Source organism: Anabas testudineus, chromosome 17 (assembly GCF_900324465.2).
Source record: "Anabas testudineus chromosome 17, fAnaTes1.2, whole genome shotgun sequence".
NCBI classification, from domain to species: Eukaryota; Metazoa; Chordata; class Actinopteri; order Anabantiformes; family Anabantidae; genus Anabas; species Anabas testudineus.
This window is the reverse complement of record NC_046626.1, coordinates 3486940-3507123: the sequence shown is the minus strand read 5'-3', so window position 1 is coordinate 3507123 and position 20184 is coordinate 3486940. Positions and strand designations below refer to the sequence as shown.

Genomic DNA, 20184 nt, shown 5'->3' with positions numbered 1-20184 from the left:
ACATGTAACTCTTAACAGTGTTGTTTTATAAGAAGAAGAAGTATTTAAATCCCTTTCACCCGTACTTTAACACTGTTTGTTAGTTAAAAGTTTAAAGTTAAACTCTGGCATAGTGTCAAACATAACTAATAAAACTAATTTGAAAAAGTTAATTTAGAGTGTGTGGAGCAAAAAGTGTTGAAATCAATTCCACTAGAGATTTAACACTCTCATTTAACACTAGACTTGTTGCTGAATAGTGTCACTTTATCCTCAGACAGACACGTACTCATACTACAAGCATGTTGCTATTTGTACTACAATTGGCTGTCCGTACACACAGGGACAGATGTAGGATTTATTAAATGGGTTGACCAGACTGGGGCATACAATATAGGTTATGTTGGGTCCAAGGTTTTGGACCTGCCCTGATGAGTCAGATTCTGGCTGTGATATCCCAGAAGTTGGGGTCAGTGACCCGAATAGACCCGAACACAGATAACAAACACAAACTCTAATATCATTGATACTTATATTCTTTTGAAGCAAAAAAGCCTTCATTCCTTTTTACCTTGCTCCTCACTTTACTTTAGCATCATTTTCTCTGACAGTGATGGTAAAAAACCATGTCATCAGCAATTGACAGCACTTTCAGGTCCTTTCGGATGTGGACATCTTGAAACATCAAGCTTCAAAACGGTAAAAGGGGACCTGACCCAACCTGATAAGACTGAGAAGAATCTGGATCTGACTTTTGAAGACCTGTAGCACATTCAAAGGGTGACACATTTGGCAAATGTGTTCCCACTGTGATACCACTTTGTCAAACTTACAGAATAAACTGAATCTAAACACATTGTATATGTAATATTATATATACAGTGTTTGGTGACATAAAGACAGCTTTATGTTTTCTAAATAAATAAATACAATTTTTAACTCCAAATCATAATAAATAAATTATGCAGTTGCAGTTGCAAAAAAAAAAAAATCGAGTTAAACAATTGGAATGCACACAGACTAACAGGGAGTTAACCTTGTCAGACTTAAGAGGTGACAAAGGTTTACATCATGAATAACGTTTTTGCACATGGAAAGTATGAACGTTAGAGAGAAACTCTGTTCTGTTTCTGTAAAGATAGTTCTCATTACAACACAACAACCAATGTTCCAGTGAAGGATCATCGTGACAAGAATTTTTCTTACCATACAAGTAGGAGAGATGGTTGTACAAAGAAAATAATCTTAGAAGAAAGCCACAAGGGAAAATGTGGAAAAAGTGAGAGCCACAATGAAACAAGGGGTGGGTTCAACAGCAAAAGAAGCAATGGAATGAAAAGATGGAGAGACACAAATAAAATTGCAAAGCAAGTAGGAGCTGCAGGAGGAACCGCTGACTGTGAGCAGCAACACAGAGAGCCACTGTTGCAAAAAAGAAAGCAGCACACAGCGAACAGGGAATGGACTCACCATCATGTCCTGATGACAGGGACTGGAGGAAGAAGCTCCCAATAGCAGTCTAAAAAATAATGAAATAAAAAGCACAGGAGTGCAAATTAACCTGACTTGATCGCCACAATCTGCTTCAGGGTATTCCACACAGAGCACAGAGAACCAGCAGAGGGGATTCTGTTAATGGGTATGGCTCATTTTGAAGCTCACTACAAAAGATCTTTGGATGGTGTCTCTAAGGAATTTTAAGGATGTAGAAATGTAAAAAGTTATACTCTCACAGGATGTTTGCCTGCGTGTTTGAGGTTGGGGAATTTATATCAAAGCCTGGCTAGATCATGTAAGGCTATGGCACAATGTTCACACAAGTTATTGCAACAATCATCAGCCTCCAAGTACATTTGTAGAAAACTGGTAATAAACATTTTTCCATTAACTACAGTTTGAACATTTTGATGCTTATTTAACTGATATCACTACTGACAGCTTTCTTTAGTCAGTACTTTTGATTAAACTCAATTGTAATTAATCTGTCTTGAGCAATTTTGCATCTGTCTTCACAAAACTGTCTTCACAAAACAAACGTGTGACTTTTAAGAAAACATGTTATTTTTTGTTGTTGTGGTTAGTTTTTTCCATAAATATGATTTCTTTATTATCAAACTTAATTTAATCATTTAAGTCTTTTTCCATTCACGATGGCTGTGAAAACTTATATTATAGAATTATGTAGGTGCAAAGGTTTAGTCTGCACAATGTCAATATAACTTCCTGTTTGTATCCCCCAATACCAATTTGAAGAACTGAAGAATTACAAGTAGTGATGTAGTCACTATCTGAGAAATAAATAGTGATGTGTTTTTATTTGGTTATTAGATAGTCATCAGCCCCAAAATATGTTCACAATAGAAAAAAATGCAACTCTAAAGTAAATAGTTACACAATCAGGCTACAAGTTGACATTGTTATTCTGTGGATGTTAAAATGTTTAAACAAGAAGTAAGAAGTAAGCAATATGTAGCCCCATATACAACAAACTGTGATGCAGAGTATATTTTGACACATTTCCATTAGAGCCAGCATTCATTTCTTCAGCAGTTTGAGCTATAGTAGCTCATCTGTTGGAGTGGACCACAGGGGCCTGCCTTCGCTCTCCACGTGTATTGAGCCTTCACACATGCCAATTTTTCCTGCTTTTAACACATCAACTTTAAAAACAAAACTGGAGCTAATTTCACCATCTGTGTTAATGTAAAAAAATGTTTTCACAAATATTACCACAATCAAGGATATTAAAATTAAGTTTACAGAATTTGATATGATAATAGAGTATAATAATTTACCACAATTGTAGTTGTGTCAGTGTCAGCACGCACTTCTGGACTAGAGGTACTCTAGAGGATTCCTGTCTTCCTGAATGCAGAGGTGTCCTTTATTGCAGGTAACTGCTTTTTGTGTGGATGTTTAAACACAGAGTAGAACTGTAACTTTCTAAGCATTGTGCCTTAACCTTCTGCTAGTTAAATACAGCAATGTTACTGGTTAAAGGATGTAGGTTGTGTGGGGAGGAAGCAGCAAGATCTCAATCTGGTTGACTCTGCACACATCAATGACCTGGAGGTGGCAGTGAGTTCAATGCTGATCCAAAATCAAAAGTCATTCTTCTAGAGCATGTTTGATGAAATGATGTCACTGCTGTGTGAATTGATATGTTTCTTGACGTGATCTGCTGCCTTCAGACAGGTAGACATTAGACTTTTTTTTTTCTTTTCCATACAGTACTTTTTCCTCAGATTTAGGCTTTAACCAAGACTCATCACATTTCCAGATCCAGTGTGTTTTAATTATGTTTTTAATTCAACAGGTGTCACAGTCTAGGATGTCTGGTGTGTGGCCAGTAAGTTCCAGGTGTTAATGCGGACCCATCAGTTGTCACTGAGGCTTGGTGTTTGGGGTAACTGGTACAGCCTTTTATTATCCCCATTTCCTGATATTTACTTGCAGTTTATGTCAACAGTTGTTTTGAATGTTCTGCTATTCTCACTATGTATTTAACTAAAGTCTTCCTCTTCCTGCCTCCCAACTACTGTATTTGTTTTGACAGTGAGGAGCTCAGTCACCCGGGAGGAGCTCGGAGTAGAGCTGCTGCTCCTCTGCATCGAGAGGGGCCAGTTGAGGTGGCCTGGGCATCTGTTTCGGATGCCCCCGGGACGCCTTGCAGGGGAGGTTTTCCGGTCCTGTCCCACCGGGCGGAGGCCCCGGGGAAGACCCAGGACACGTTGGAGAGACTATGTCTCTCAGCTGGCCTGGGAACGCCTCGGTGTTCCCCTGGAAGAGCTGGAGGAGGTGTCTAGGGTGAGGGAAGTCTGGGCATCTCTGCTTAAGCTGCTCCCTCCGTGACCCGGCCCCAGATAAGCGGTGGAAAATGAATGAATGAATGAATGAATGAATTTAGCAGACGCTTTTATCCAAAGCGACTTACAAGTGAGGAACAAGGCAAGCAAAAAAAATCTAAGTCAAGGAGAAACCACATTAAAGCAAAGTGCTATCAAAAAAGTGTTTCTGTTTCAAGAGATGTGAGAACAAAAGAGTAGAAAATTTTTTTTTTTTTTTTTAAGGGCAAAGGAAGATTTACATTTTAGTCATTTAGTAGATGCTTTTATTCAAAGCAACTTATATGTCAGTAGAAAGGGTAGGCAAGGCAGCATGAGGAGGTCTTGTCTAAGGACCCTTACTGGAGGTAGGCCCTAGCTAGGATTTGAACCCCAGTCTCCCACATGGAAGGCATTGATGTTACCACTACACTAACCAGCCTTGAAGATGTGGAAGAGTTCTGTTTTCAGCAGTTTTTTAAAGATTGCAGGTGAGGTGGCTGAGCGTGCAGAGATAGGCAGCTCATTCCACCATCGTGGGATCACTGAGGTGGACAGTTTTCCTTGGTGTCGACTGTGTGGTGCTGGTACCACCAGACATCGTTCCCCAGTTCAGCGCAGTGGACGGGAGGGGATGTAGACCTGAATGATTGAACTAAGATAAGATGGAGCTGTGGAGTTGACCACTCTGTAGGCAAGAGACAGAGCTTTGAACTTGATCCTTGCAGCCACAGGAAGCCAATGCAAAGATCTGAAGAGCGGTGTGACATGAGACCTTTTTGGTTGATTGAAAATGAGGCGTGCTGCTGCATTTTGGATCATCTGGAGGGGTTTGGTTGTGGATGCCGGTAACCCCATCAGTAATACATTGTAGTAGTCAAGACGAGATAAGAGGTCAGGTAAGATCTGATCTTTCTGATGTTGTGGAGGGAATATCTACATGACCTAGAGACTGTGGCGTGTGTTCTGTGAAGGTCAGCTGATCATCAATGATGACCCCCTGACTTAGTAGGGAATCACCGCCGATCCAATGTTAATGCTGAGGTTGTGATGAATTGAAGGTCTGGCAGGGAAGACTAGAACTTCAGTTTTGGGAATGTTAAGTTGAAGGTGTCTTTTTCTCATCCAGGCAGAGATGTCAGAGAAACAAGCAGAGATGCGAGACGAGACAGTTGATTTATCCGGCGGAAAGGACAGGAAGAGCTGTGTGTCATCTGCATAGCAGTGATAAGATAAGCCATGAGAAGGGATGATAGAGCCTAGAGAAGAAGTATAGATTGAAAAAAGAAGAGGACTGAGCCCTGCGGTACACTGGTGGAGAGGTTATGAGAGTCGGAAACATGCCCTTGCCAGGATACCTTTAAGGTTCATTCGGACAAGTATGACCAAAGCCAGGCTAGAGCTGATCTAGAGATGCCCAAGTCTGAGAGTGCAGTCATGAAAATCTAATGGTTCACAGTGTCAAAGGCTGCAGATAGGTCTAATAGAATAAGGACAGAAGAGTTACCTGCAGCTTTAGCCACCCGTACAGATACCACAACAGTCAGAAGTGCTATTTCTGTAGCCAGACTGATTGACATCGAGGAGATTGTTCCAGGAAAGAAAGTTAGAGAGTTGGTTGAAGGCTGCACGTTCCAGAGTCTTGGGCAGGAATGAAAGAAGAGAGACCGGTCTGTAGTTCTCCACAAGGGAGGGATCCAGAGAAGGCTTCTTCAACAGTGGAGTAATCTGATCCTGCTTGAACGAGGTGGGAAAGGTGCCTGTTGTGAAAGAGGTGTTGATGATCTGTGTAATGGCTGGTATTAGTGTTGGTGCAATAGCTTGAAGAAGAGTAGAGGGGATCGGATCCAGAGAGCAGGTGGTTGGGCGATTCGAGAGGACGTGGATGGATACATCGTCCTCTGACTGTGTTGAAAACGTGAAGTGAGATGCATCGTCTGGTTTAGTAAGCAGAATGTCATTGTCGAGAGGAGAGAACTGGGAGCTGATGGCTGTAACCTTGTGGCAAAGTCATCAACTGTGAGACAGGTGGGTGGTGGAGGTGGGGGTGGACAGAGTAGAGGCTTAAAAGTTGAGAACAGCTTTCTGGTGTCTGTTGTGTTGCTGAGCTTGTCCTGGTAGTATTTAGTCTTCGCCCTAGTGACACTGTGAGAGAAAGATTGAAGCAAATCCTGATAATCAGTTACAGCAGGTTGAGACTTGGATTTGCGCCACTTCCTCTCAGCACTCCTGAGCACCGTGCGTTGTTCACGGATCTGGTCAGTGAGACACGAGTTGGAAGCTGAAGGACGAGCTGAAGGACCGATATGTAGATATCGGGCAGAGACTATCCAGGCAGAATGAAAGAGTATTGCAGAGCCTGTCCATGGCTGCGTCTGTGTCATAGGTGGATAGAACCTGCGATGAGGGCAGCGTTGCAGAAACCAGGGAAGAAAACAGGTTGAGAGATCTGAGGTTGCGGCGGAATGTTTCCAGTGCAGTGGAAGAATGTGACGGTCTAGAGATGAAGACTGTGAGCTGAATAAAGAAGTGATCCGACAAATGCAGAGGAGTGACAGAGATGTCGTCCACAGCGCAGTTCCGGATCAGAACGAGGTCCAGGTTGTTGCCAGCTTTGTGGGTTGGAGGAGTAGAGACTACTCTCAGGTCAAACATGTTCAGAAGAGCGAGCACGTCAGTCACCTGTGGTTTGTCCAGGTGGATGTTAAGATCTCCTAAGACAATGAGAGGAGTGCCATCTTCAGGGAATTGAGACAATAGCATATCCAGCTCGTCACAAAAGTCCCCCAGCTGGCCTGGCGGTCGGTAGATCACAATGATGTGAGCTGTGATCGGTGCTGTAATCCTAACGGCATGATATTCTAATGAAGACAGATTACTAAAGGGTGCCATTGTGAAAAACTTCCAGGTGTCGGCTACGAGGAGACCAGTCCCACCCCCCTACGTGATAGGCGAGGAGTGTGTGAAAAAGCAAAAAAGCAAAAAGATTTGGCAATGTCACACCTTTTATCCACTTTCCTTATGCTTTTGCCTAACTTGATTTTCAGTACTGCCAGAAGAAGGGTCTCCTTGATGTATATTATGTATGTGTAATCATCAGTGTATTGAGATACATTTAAGCCTCACACTAGGTTGGAAAGAAGAGTCTTGTTTCTAGTCACTGATTGTGATCCCACCAGCAATGTGTTTATTTTTGACATAAGCCACTTCTCGTACACATCGGAAAAGGTTATATTCACCAGTCAGGTAGTGCTTTCCTCATTGTTTCCATCTGTAGCAAGTAGTTGTAGCACTGTGAAATTATAGCAATATTTACTTTTGAAACATAGATAAATACAACACAATTATAATTAATTAATTCATTCATTATAGTTGACTCACGAGCAGATATGTTACCCAGCTCCAAAAAATCATTCAAGTTGTTGTGTATCTCTGGTTCTTTTACTCCTCATTGAGTGTTTGGCATTGAGGTTTTGGACTGATCTTGGTTGGGCTACTCTTAACCACACTTTCCTTCTTCCTTCATTGATTGGACTCCAGTTTCACTGACACCTGAGTCCAGTGAGCATTTAGTGACACCAGAAACCTAGTGCATACTTTTTCCACAAATCACTTTGCATGTTCAATGAGTGTATTCAATAAAGAAAGTTTGTAAGTGTGTTTTATCAGCCTAGAAATATTATCTTTGTTGAAATAGATCAGATCACATGTCATGACTAATTTATGCACAAAACCAGCAAATTAAAATTTGTTTATATATAATTACTAAACTAGATTTGCCAATATCTTGCTTTTTTACAAGATAGTTGCAGGGAAAGCATACCTTATTTTAGTACACAACATATCTACCAGTCATATAATTTAAATTAAAAAGAAAAAACTTAAGTTATGTGTTCACTATTTTTATTATGCTTAGCTATTTAATCTTATATTAAATCTATTGCATATTTAATGATATTATGTGGAGTTATTACACTATCTTCTGTGGGGTAGATTGTCCTGTGAGGTATGGTCCTTGTCATTACAGTCATTTAATGACAACCAGAAATACAAGGAACCACAATATTCCTTGTATTTCTGATATAAGAAATTAGACAGCAAACATTAACACAATATTAAGTATCATTTCACAATTATCAAAAATGGATTCAGTTTAAAGTCTGTCTCCTTGTGTGAGTGATAATGGCTTTAATATGAGGAGAAACACAGTTACACACAGCATATGATTTGGATATGAAGATGACTGTAGTGCACAAAACATTTTGAAAATGGTGCATAAGTAACAGTAAAGACATTGATTTGATACGACGGATTTATTCATTGGAAAATACTACCACTACCCTCATATTTTCTTCCATAAAATCAGCAGGATGTTGTTGTTCTTGCTGTGTACATAAACTACACTTCACCACTTCTCAGTATATTGTGTCACAATAACCTCTGTGGCTACATGATAGGAAAATTCTTATAATAAACTTCTCAGGACCACAGATGAGATTCAATAAGGCAGTAGTTTATTTTCTTTTGCGCAAGGAAGCATGCACTCCTCAGCACAGCAGCTGACAGAGGCACACTCAAAGCATCTAACAGAATACAATTCTTTTTATAAGCTTTTAGATGAGCGGTGGATGTTTTTCTGTTTGTAGGAAAAGGAGTAACAACTGACACCTGTGGCATTATATTTGCAATTAGTTTCTTTTAGGTGAATTCCATGCTGAATAAACAAATATTTTTATAAGGGGCATGTGTGCTTTCACCATTGACACTGATGGTAAGGTTGGATCTTTGATAGGTTTGTAGCTTTAGTTATGATGTAATGTAGTGTTGAAGAGTGATGCTTGAATTTGAGTGTTTATAGGACTCACCAGAGAGGCCGTCAGGCAATGGTGCTTTGTTATTACACATGATACTGAGAGCAGTGAAATGTTCATCCTGGTGAATCAGGTATGTTGGCTTGCTCCTCATTAAGCTGTCATCGGTCAGTGCTGTTGTGAAATAACTGTGTCTCTTCTTGACTTTGCTCCTGTTGTAACAATAAGTATAGGTTTACAGAAAACATTTTAATTATGCCTTTACGTCCTCAGGTGGGAGCTTCCCTGCTGAGTCCAAAAGCACCAGCTTCCATTTCCTTACTGCTTCCTGCCAAACTAATTTCAAGAGACAAGAACTTGCATCAGGATGCAGTAATTATTGTTTTAGGGGACTTTAATCATGTTGTTTTGAACAAAGTACTCCCTACACACAAGACAAATCACAAAAGACATTTATTAGATCATCAGTGGTCTGAAGGACTGCCTGTATTAGTGGGGATGTTATTAAAGAAACTCTGTTTTCACATTCGGAAACAGAGATGACTCACACCATTTACTGTAAAGATGTGTACATCTTCTGACCTAACAGCAAACCCTGGTTTGTCAGGGGTTTTACATGACTGTAAAGGACTATTTGAAACTAACTCTACAGCAGATGATGTAATGAATAGAACTGCCAAATATGAATTAGCAAAAGCAGATACTGTGTCTACACCAATGGTGTATCAGCCGCCTATTCTCTCCCAAAGTTGTCTCCAGTTGGTAAAGTTCAGTTTTATCGATAAACCTTGTGTATTAGGGATGATTTTCACTCAGCAGCTTTCAGATTTTAGAGAATATTTTCTAGAAGGACACTCAGACAAGTGTTTAAATCTGAGCAGTTTCAAAGGACATTACATGAGGTGACTAGACTGTTGCAAACTGTTAATTGTATGTTTTTTGGTTTTTCACTTGAATTGTAAACTAGATTGTAACTTATCCTTTTTATTTATGATACACACTTGCTACACAAGCATTAAACCATCCCATCATAGCAGTAAGCATTCGCATCTGCATAGTTTACGTTGAATACATATGATTCCTAAGGCGAAATTCGAACAACCTTTTTTATAATGGCAGTAAAATTACACCTGACATTGCAGTCAGATGTCATAACCACCAATTACTAACAAGGTGGGCTGATTTGGAGGGAATACAATTTTCAGCAAAATAGTGGGTTAGACATTACCAGCTGTACTGGGCTATCATATATGAATATATTCACGATTTACTTTTTAGTTGCTAATAACACATACCCTTCTTTGTTTCATGCTGTACTGAGCTGTAAAGAATTGAATATTTTATTATAGTCTGATCCTATTTCTATTTCTTTCCTCCTCTTTCTTCAACAAATGTCCAGCAATATGATTTAATATTTTTTATTTTATATGTAACACTTAAAGGTCACTGTGTCCTCATACCTTGAACTGTATCACATTCTTGGGCATTTTGTTCTAATTGTATTAATAATATTATTAAGGGAGGTCATACACATACACCTAATACTGGTGTAGATAATCAGCTCCTCATGACCTTTCAAGCATGTCATGAGTAAATTTCATTACCAGGAAAATATATGAAAATAGTTCCCAGACAAAACACATATTGAATGACCTACTGTAAGTATCAAACCTGCCTAACACCATCCATTTTAACAACATACACTTTTTAATTTGGCCTTACAAGTTTGTCTGACGTACATATAAGACAATTCATTTCAACACCTCTCTGGCCAACTTAAATCCTACAGAAGTAGGATTTGTTGCTGGCCTGTAGTTTGGTGTGTAATGTAATCCCAAGTTGCAGACTTGCAATAAATCTGCACTTGATGTGGACTAGTGAACTAGTGTATTATTAATTGTGTATTACACAGAAGCAATCAAACTTAGTGGCCACATTAGGGTCATCATGCCTTAACTGTAACCCAAAAGAGGGAACAACACCGGAGCTGTACAAATTATTGTGTGTTTACCAGCAGCAAAAGTTGCTTTCTAAAAAGACACCTTAGTTTATTGAAGAGCAAATCCACTCAACTCCATGCTGAAGGTTACCAGCAGGGAATTGGCTGGTAGGTCCACCTCAGACACTTCTGGTCAGCAGTCAGCAGTGTGGCCAAAGCCCTGCTGTTGTTGGAAGAAAATCTCATGCTTAAGCAGCAAGTTCAAATATCTTTCCTGAGAGGGTGTGTCAGTTGAGGAAAAGGTAGACAAATGTCAGTCTACTCTGCTCCGTGCGTCCCTCACTCTCTGCTCTGCTGTGCCTAAATAAGAATGCTCCAAAACTTAGTGATTTAGCAGAAATAATTTAAACAAAATCACTGCGAAGGCAGGAAAAAGTTAACAAACATACAAACCAAACGCTACAAAGTATCAACAAAATGGCACTGCAAATGGCAGGCAAAAAGAAATGCAAACTTACAAATGGGGAAACAAAAGTCCATCAAACAATAGAAGAGTCCAAGGGAATCCAGCAAACAGATGTGAAGGTACTTGACTCACTAATCAACTGACGAACGAACAAACAAACAAACTGGAGTCATGGAGGGTGTAGCAGTGAGCAGTGTGGAGTATAATGAGCAACAAACCAGCAAGAAGCAAAAGACTGAGGGGAGCTTATAAACGGAACAGAAAACACAGGTGAAAGGAATCAGTCAATAGGAGTCCGGTGAGTGGAGAAAGTGAGACCAGGTTAACGCCAGGGGGAGACAAAAAAAAAACCCAACTGTATATATACAGTATATACATATATATATATTCCCCACTTGCCCCTTCCTTGTAGCGGTCTTATTCCTACATCTATTCTTTCAGTCGTCAGTACTTCTCAGTCTTCTCATGCTCCTTCTTCCTGATGTTGCTATCACTTGGGATTGCTACATCTATCACTACAGCCTTGTTCTCTTGTTTGTCCACCCCTACTATGTCGGGTTGGTTGGCCATTACCAGTTTGTCAGTCTGTATCTGGAAGTCCCACAGGATCTTAGCTCTTTCATTGTCCACCACCTTTGGAGGTGTGTCCCATTTTGACTTTGGGACTTCCAGTCTGTACTCGGCACAGATGTTTCTGTACACTATGCCATCCACTTGATTATGGCGTTCCATTTATGCTAGCATCTTGCATCCTGCTGTTATGTGCTGGTGCATCTTTGCACAGTCTGCACCTGGAGTACTGCCTGGTATGGTAGATCCCAGCCTCTATTCATCTTGTACTCAGAGCCTGCTCCTGTGTAGCTAGGATTAGTGCCTCTGTGCTGTCTTTCACTCACACTGTCGACATCAGCAACTTCTTCTATCTGCTTGTGGTACATGCCGTGCAAGAGTTTGTCCTTCCATGAGGCTTCTTCCTTCCCATGCTCCTCTGGTTTCTGCTGCCTGAGGTATTCACTAAGCACGTCATCAGCTGGGGCCACCTTCCTGATGTTTTAATGGAGCTTAGTTGTTTCATCCTGGATAGTGGCTTTGATGCTCACTAATCCTCGGCCTCCGCTTAGCGTACAATCTCAGGGTGCTGGACTTAGGGTGAAACCCGCAGTGCATTGTAAGGAGCTTCCTTGTCGTGATGTCAGTGGCTTCCATCTCCTCTTTTGGCCAGCTTATTATGCCAGCGGGGTACCTGATGACCGGGAGGGCGTAGGTGTTGATCGCCCGGACTTTGTTTTTCCCATTCAGCTGACTTCTCAGGACTTGCCTTACCCTTTGGAGGTACTTAGTGGTTGCCGTTTTCCTTGCGGCCTCTTCGTACATAACAGCTGGAATTGACTCCAGCTTCTTAGCAACCAATAAAAGCATAAGTGCTTTAATTAATGGATCAATGGATGAAATGTATGTTTAGGTGATTTTTTTTTAAGTTGGGCAGTCAGAAAACAAGTACTAAGCCTAATTGAATGATGCAGGTCATTAAGATGGAGTCAGTTGTTAAGGAAAAATCCTGACACACAGCATCAGCAGTGCACAATGAGAACCTGTGGTCATCTGGGCGGAAGAAGCTCAGACACACATGGTTCTTTACTAGATCAAGTATAAATACACCAGTTTTACAGATCTGCAGTTGAGCCTATAAACCAATGTTTTATGCTAATAACATTTCTCTTCCTGCACCCCCTCAGCCCAGCAGATGGATGTGCACACGATGTATACCAGAGGCACAGATGGACAGTGGATTCGACATCGCTGACTGGGCAAAAGTGTGAGTGTTTACTTAAGCAGAGGTGGTTGTTATTGCTGTGGACCAAATGTTAATGGTATGAAGGTGTGTTTATGATTTTAACATTGTAAAAGACTTATTTTGTATCCACTTTCTGATTGTAACAGGTGATTTAAGTACAGCACCAACTATAGGTGTTCAAAGTGTAAAGAAATTAATGAATAACTAAGCTAAAATGTGTATTTGAAACCAATTTTAACAAAGATAAATGTAAATGTTTCATATTAAAGGAATATGACACATTTCTGTTCTGTGGATATTTAGAATGACATTGGTTTTTATTAGCCAAAGATTGTACTACGTCATGTTTTACTCCATCCAAGAGCACCCTCTGCACAAACTACGTTACACTGCCCTTTACATCATGAGCTACTTCTGTGTGCTGTCAGGGTCGGCAGGTTGACTGGGCCACAAGCTGTACAGGGGAAACATAGAGCTCTGAGGCCGGGGATACTTGCAGGGGTCTCAGCTGTGGTCCAAGTTAGATGAGATACAGTTGAAAAAGACTACTTTCCAAGACATGAAGCAGAGCGATCTTTTTTTTAATTCCATCAAATGATAGCAAAAAGCTGAAATGGACACCTAGCATTGTGAACATACTTACACATAAAGTAAAGTAGATAATCCAATCAAGTGGAAAAAGCTATCACAACCAAATGAGGTGCTGTGTTTTAAAGCATGCTTTAAACACACTGTCTACCAAACTCAGAGGCATACCTCTTTATTTGAGGGACTTTTTGCTTCTCATCTGCTCTAAACTGTGTCAGATGAGTCAAGAGATACAATACAAAGAGAGTTTAGTGAGTGAGAGACACCAGCACAGTGGGGGAGGAGGGGGGACAGAAGAGAAATCTGTGATGTGTGAAAGCATATTCCACAATCAGGGTTGTGCTTTGTGATTCAAACAGTGAGAGGAGACGGCAGCACGTAGAGAAGAAAAGAACAGAGTGATTTTTTGAAGGCAAGCATGTGAGAGCTCCACCAAGGTCAGATATGTAACCCCTGAACGAGTGTGGAAGTCCCCACTTGATGTTTCATGGGGCTCTTTGTACAGTTATTTGACTTCTGACAAGAACACACAACCTGTGGTGTGTGTGTGTGTGTGTGTGTGTGTGTGTTGTGGAGCTAGGCCATGAGACAGTGTAGTGAGGTTTTCCCCTAAGGACTAAACATAAAAAGGCAAAGCACATACTTTGAAGAACTGCACTTTAAATTCCAATATTCTTCAAATATTGAAATATAAAAACACAGTTACTTATGACAATGCGCTTCTTAGCAGTTGCAGACCAACTGCTGGCATTCCACTCAAAAATCAGGAGACACACCAAAGAGACAAAGCTCACAGCAGACAAGCCAACAGATTGGATGGCAAGGTTGAAATACATGTACTCCACTCAGGAAGAGGTTTAAAAATGTGACATGTTAACAATTTTACATTTGACATATTTCATGGAAACAAAATCTACCAACACTTCCTCACCCCACAGCGCATAATGACACTTCCCACTTGGTGCCTTTATACCAATGCTAAGCAGTACTTTTAGCATCAGTATGCCATGCCAAAGGATGTGACTGCTAATATAACTGAACGAAAATCTTTATCAATAATAACAATAACAACGACCGGCCTGACTGAGTGCAGCCCACGTGGCTTAATGTGATAAGGTGACCAGCCACCTTCAACACTTAAGTTATGAAATACAGATGTTATTGGAAAGTTTTGCCTGCATCTCCTCATCGTCAAATGCAAAGACAGACATGATGAGACGGAAAATCCTGGCAACTTTCAATTCATCAGCAGTGATCAAAAATAACTAAGTACCCAGTCTACCACATGGAAGGCAGTGATCTTACCACTACACTAACCAGCCAACTTGTAATCAGAAATAAATTAAAAACCTTCAGCACAGAGAGGAGTGATCAAATGTGGTTGAAATAAATTCTTATACTTGATAAATAAATCCTAACATTTTATTTTATTATATATGCTCAGGAGTTGCTGGAAGAGACCAAATCATGCGACCAATCAAAAAACAACTTAGCAACAAGACAAAGCCCTGTCCAGCCTAGCCCCTTACGATAAATGGATCACACCTGCATTCAATTGTGCAGTTAAGATACGTCTGAGGCCTTTTCCTGAATATTTTTAGCATTTTTCTGTTGCAGGAAGAAACGGTCAAAAACACTAGCAAATCTACAGAGACTGCTCTATTTGGCTAATGTATCGGCAAGCACAGAAAACGATAGGAAGCTGGTTGTTAGGCTCAGAGAAAACTGTTTCTCAGGGTCTGAGAGCCCATATTGGCAAACTCCTGGTGAGCTGTCATGTCTCCTTTACTGCAGAGTGGTTTTTGTCTGCTTTTGCCGTTTTTCTGACATGCACTGTTAACTGTGGGACCTTCTATAGAAAAGTGTATGCCTTTTCAAATCATGTCCAATCAACTGAACTTCCCACAGGTGGACTCCAATTCAAGTTGTAGAAACATCTCAAGGATGATCAGTGGGAACAGGATTCATCAGAGCTTAGTTTTGAGTATCATGGCAAAGACTGAAAATTTATGTACATGTGATTTTTTTTTTTTTTTTTCTTTTGCAAGATTCCAAATTGTCTTTCACTTTGACATTATGGGGTACTTTTTGTAGAGGTTTGAGGAAAATAATGAATTTAATCAATTTAGAAAAAAAGGCTGTAGCATAACAAAATGTGAAAAAAAATTTAAGCCCTGTGAATACTTTCTGAATGCACTGTATATGTATGCTCTAGGCTCACCTCACCTTTTGCAGCTGTACTTTTTGTTCCAAGTGAAAACTCTTTATATTTTTAGTGCGTGGGCAGGCTGAGATATGTGAAATGTGATGGTGAATTTGATAATTTGCACATTTATAAAATTGGAAATTATTTTTCTACTGTTTGGATGTATTACTAAAATTTTAATCAAATATGTTCTTTATTTTGATTAAGAACTGATTTCTGAGGACATATGAAGTCGGATTTCACCCTGATGGTGTCCCTCACTACAGCCACACATTTACCTGTATTGTAATTAGACGTGGAGATCTGACAAGATTTTGAAAAGAGGATGATTTGCGACTTATGCCCTGGTTACACTAATATTTGGATGGAGACACCGTGTAGAGCTGGAGTGAACGAATGGTTGGTAAACAAATAATTAGTGAATGGACACACGGTTGGAACTGTGGATCATTAAAGTTTTTCAGTGATTCTTTTACAACAGTCTGACGCAGCTTTCAAACTGAGGCAATGAGGCACAAGATCACTTATACACTGATACACTATATTTAATAAGAGTCTGAGAGTAGGAAATCACTGTAGGAAAGTGTTCATAAATTATTTGAGTGACTTCTACTTTTATTAGTAGGAGTAAGTATAAATACAAGTAATTATAGATATTATAACTATAGATATTATAATTTACACATTGTAATTTTGACATGTCAATTTTAGACTAGATTAGGTTTAGATTTACAGTGATTCACGTGTACAAATATTGATTGGCTTGTCACAGTCCTGTCTAAACAGTTTTTGGATTCTGTCCTTACTTTTCTAGGTAGCTTCTGTTCTGTCTGTACTGAGAGTGACCATTATAGCTCTGCATAGATGAAGTTAGTCTTTAAAGTCTTGTACTACTCTAGCTCACCTTTCTTGCACAATAAGCACTTGTAGAAAAAATAAATTAAAATTAATTAGTTATTTTCAAGCTTGAAAATAGACATTCAATTTTTTCCATAAAACACAGTGCTAGTGTTAAAATTGCATTAGCTCTTTAATCTTTAATCTTCAAAAGATTGATAAAGATAACAAAAGCCACAGAAACAAATTGTATAGGCTAGTGTACAGCTTGAGTGACTTGTGATTTCTTCTGTTAGTGTGCAAAGTCCTGTGCACAGATTCTGAGAGCTGGCTGGCTTATTGCCTCAGCTGCCAGCTACTTTAGAATTGGCAGCAGCCCTGCACAAACACTCTAGAAGAATCACAACATCATAGAAATTAAATATGGGGTAAAAATACCCATATATAATTGTACTTATTTGCCTCTTTTTGTGCAGCTGTCAAAAATAACTTCTAAGAATGCTATTAAATGACAAAACCATTCTCATCCTGCAGCTAATGGAAAGAAATGAAATGACTTTCATGTAGTTCTGAAAGATTCAATGTAGATTTACACTGGCACTGAAAACAAAGTCTGGCAGAGACTACTGTCAGTTTTCTGCAGAAGCTAAAACACTAGCATAAAAAAGTCTAGTGTGGCCTCAAAGAAAGCCTTAGTCACAAACTGATGACTGTTTAAAAGAATGTCATTGTTCAAATCCTGCCTCAAAAATGCACAAATACGAGCAAAGGCATACAAAGCTTGTTTACCTACAGTATAGCACCTACTGGTACATCAGCATTTCCCAAATAAAGATTTATGACAGGAAAAGGAAAAAACCTGTGTCAAGGAAATAAAAAGGTCGAACAAGAAGAAGGGGAAGAGATAGAGACGTGAAACTACTCAGTAGAGTAAGTGTGTCTGTGTTTGGTAGAGTGAGTTGTCTTTTACCTCACAATTCACACACAGAGTCACAATTCCTGGTGCTGCTACATATAGAAGGAACAGAAAAAGGTGTTGTTGTTGTTTTTGACTGCTGTTTGTCGTACAGTACAACAACAGGCCTGCCTGTTCTAGATGTTAAGTCCAAACAGGCAAAGGTACCACATACAAATGCACTGCACTAGTTTCTTTAGTAATTTCTGTTTATTATAGTTATCTTCACATGTTCTCCATTTTATATAGATCGCTAATTAATAATTTAACCATTCTGTCCCCAATGATGTATCTCTTTATTTTCATTATGAGGTTGAATCTCTGTCCACATGTGAAGTAGCCAGAACATGGAAATATAAGAATCATCTGGGCAGCTTTAAAACCACATGGGAGCACATTTTTTTTCATTGACTGCTACATTGTTAAGGAGTCAAGAGAATTTCACTTTTAGCAGAGAGAAGAATTCATCTTCCTCACACAGAACAGGAGGAGTGGAGAGGGTCATATTAAGGCTTAATGAGCTTGCAAGCTGCTGGTGATGTTACGCCAACTGTGTGCAATTTTGTTTACTATTTATTAAGTCTATTATATGATAGTTGAGACTAGATCATCCATTAGTATCAGATTATATTATATTCGATTATATTTTCCCTCCCCTGAAATCTGGTCTATCTGGTCTGCAGATTTTGGCCAGTATTGGAATAATAACAATACCGTAAAATGGGTAGTAAAAACTGAGCCTGTATGAACTTGTTTGTCAAACCCCCACATTTCAAAATATGACATTTTAAGTTGTTCCTGCCTACTTTACTATAGAACTGATAGAACAGATGTCACATGGTTCATGTTGGTAGGAATGGCATAAGTGAAGTGATGCAAGTCCACCATTGCACATCATTAACTTTGTGTCTTCTCTCTCCTGTAGTTGTGCTTCCTCCTCTCTGTCTCCCTCTCTCTGTACTTTTCTGCAGGTATCCTCGTCCTGGAGCTGTATATCTCCAGAATCCAGTTGACCTGTCCAATGTTCTTGCTGCTTGTTGTTGTGCCTTCTGTTCTTTTCTCTCTTCTCTTTCCACTCACCCCAACCGGTCGAGGCAGATGGCCGCGCACTATGAGCCTGGTTCTGCTGGAGGTTTCTTGCTCTAAAGGGAGTTTTTCCTCTCCACTGTTGCCTAAAGCTTGCTCAAATGGGATTGTTTGGTCTTCTGTAACATTTTTTGTATAATTATTCTCTGTAAGGTCTTAAACCTTGCACTGTAAAGTGCCTTGAGATAACTTCTGTTGTAAATTGGCGCTATACAAATAAAACTGAATTGAATTGAAAATGAATGGAGCTAGCGTGGATTTTAAGCTGCTAGAATTTATTCTGCTCTTTAATTCCATATACACTTAAAGCTATGTTGAAAAACTCAATAGATTGCTGTGGGGAGGAGTGACTTGCGGCAGCGCTCCTTCTTGCACGGTGGGTGTAACAGTCTCGTGCTGAAGCAGCTGGTCAGAGCCTCTACAGTTTGGTGCAGGAGGTGGGAGGGGTTATCCATGATGGATGTTAGTTTAGCCAACATCCTCCTGTCTGCCACCTCCTCGATGGACTCCAGTGTGCTGTCCTGGACGATGGAGTCCAGGACAGAGCCAGCTTCCTTAACCAGTTTGTTAAGTCTCTTCCTGTCTCTGCCTGTACTGCCCCCTGCCCAGCACACAACTCCATAAAGGAGTACTGAGGCCACCACAGTGTCATAAAAAGTCCTTAGTAGCTGTCTGCACACACCAAAAGACCTCAGCCTCCTCAGCAGGTGAAGGCGACTCTGGCCCTTCTTGTACAGAGCGTCCGTGTTGCTAGACCAGTCCAGTTTATTGTTAAGGTGACCACCCAGGTATTTAAATGTGTCCACAGTCTCAATGTCTGAGCCCTGGATGTTCACTGGTGAGTGTGGTGGAGGGGACCTCCTGAGGTCAAAAACCAGCTCCTTTGTCTTGCTGGTGTTTAGGATCAGGTGGTTATTTTCACACCAGCCCACAAAGTCAGGGATGACCCCCCTGTACTCCTGCTCATCCCCCCCGGATACACAGCCAACAATGACACTGTTATCTGAGAACTTCTGTAGGTGACAGTGGTGGGAGTTGTATTAAAAGTCCAATGTGTCCAGTGACAAAAGGAAAAGGGAGGAGCACAGTCCCTTGAGGTGCCCCCATGTTGCAGACTACCACATCAGACACACAGTCACGCAGCCTCACAAACTGTGGCCTGTCTGTGAGGTAGTTGATGGTCCAAGCAGCCAGATGTTGGTCAACGTCTGCCACCTCCAACTTCCTCCTCAGCAGTGATGGCTGGATGGTGTCTGCACTGGAGAAATCAAAAAACATGACTCTCACAATGCGCCCAGGGCACTCCAGGTGAGACAGGGCCCGATGCTGCAGGTAGACGATGGCATCATCCACCCCGATGCTTGGACGATATGCAAACTGCAGCGGGTCTAGTGCTGAGCTCACCTGGGTGCGGAGGTGGCTGAGCACAATCCTCTCCATAGCCTTCATCGGGTGGGAGGTTAAGGCGAGGGGTCTGAAGTGGTTTGGCTCCTTAGGACGAGGTACTTTTGGAAGCGGAACATGGACATGGACAGGACCACCTCACTGATGTTATCAGGGCCTGTTGCCTTCCTGGCCTTTGTCCTCCTTAACTCCCTCCTAACCTGTGGGTGTTGTGTCAAAACATGGATGTTTTCTAAATCAGTTCCCAAATCTAATTCATTAGCCTCCTTCTACTGCTTGATGCTGTAATTAAGT

At 40.6% G+C, this 20184-nt stretch overlaps 1 pseudogene; it reads right to left on the bottom strand.

Moving 5' to 3' along the window:
- Positions 1-4253: 4253 nt before the first annotated feature.
- LOC117152977 lies at positions 4254-19935 on the bottom strand (annotated as a pseudogene).
- Between the last annotated feature and the right edge of the window lie 249 nt (positions 19936-20184).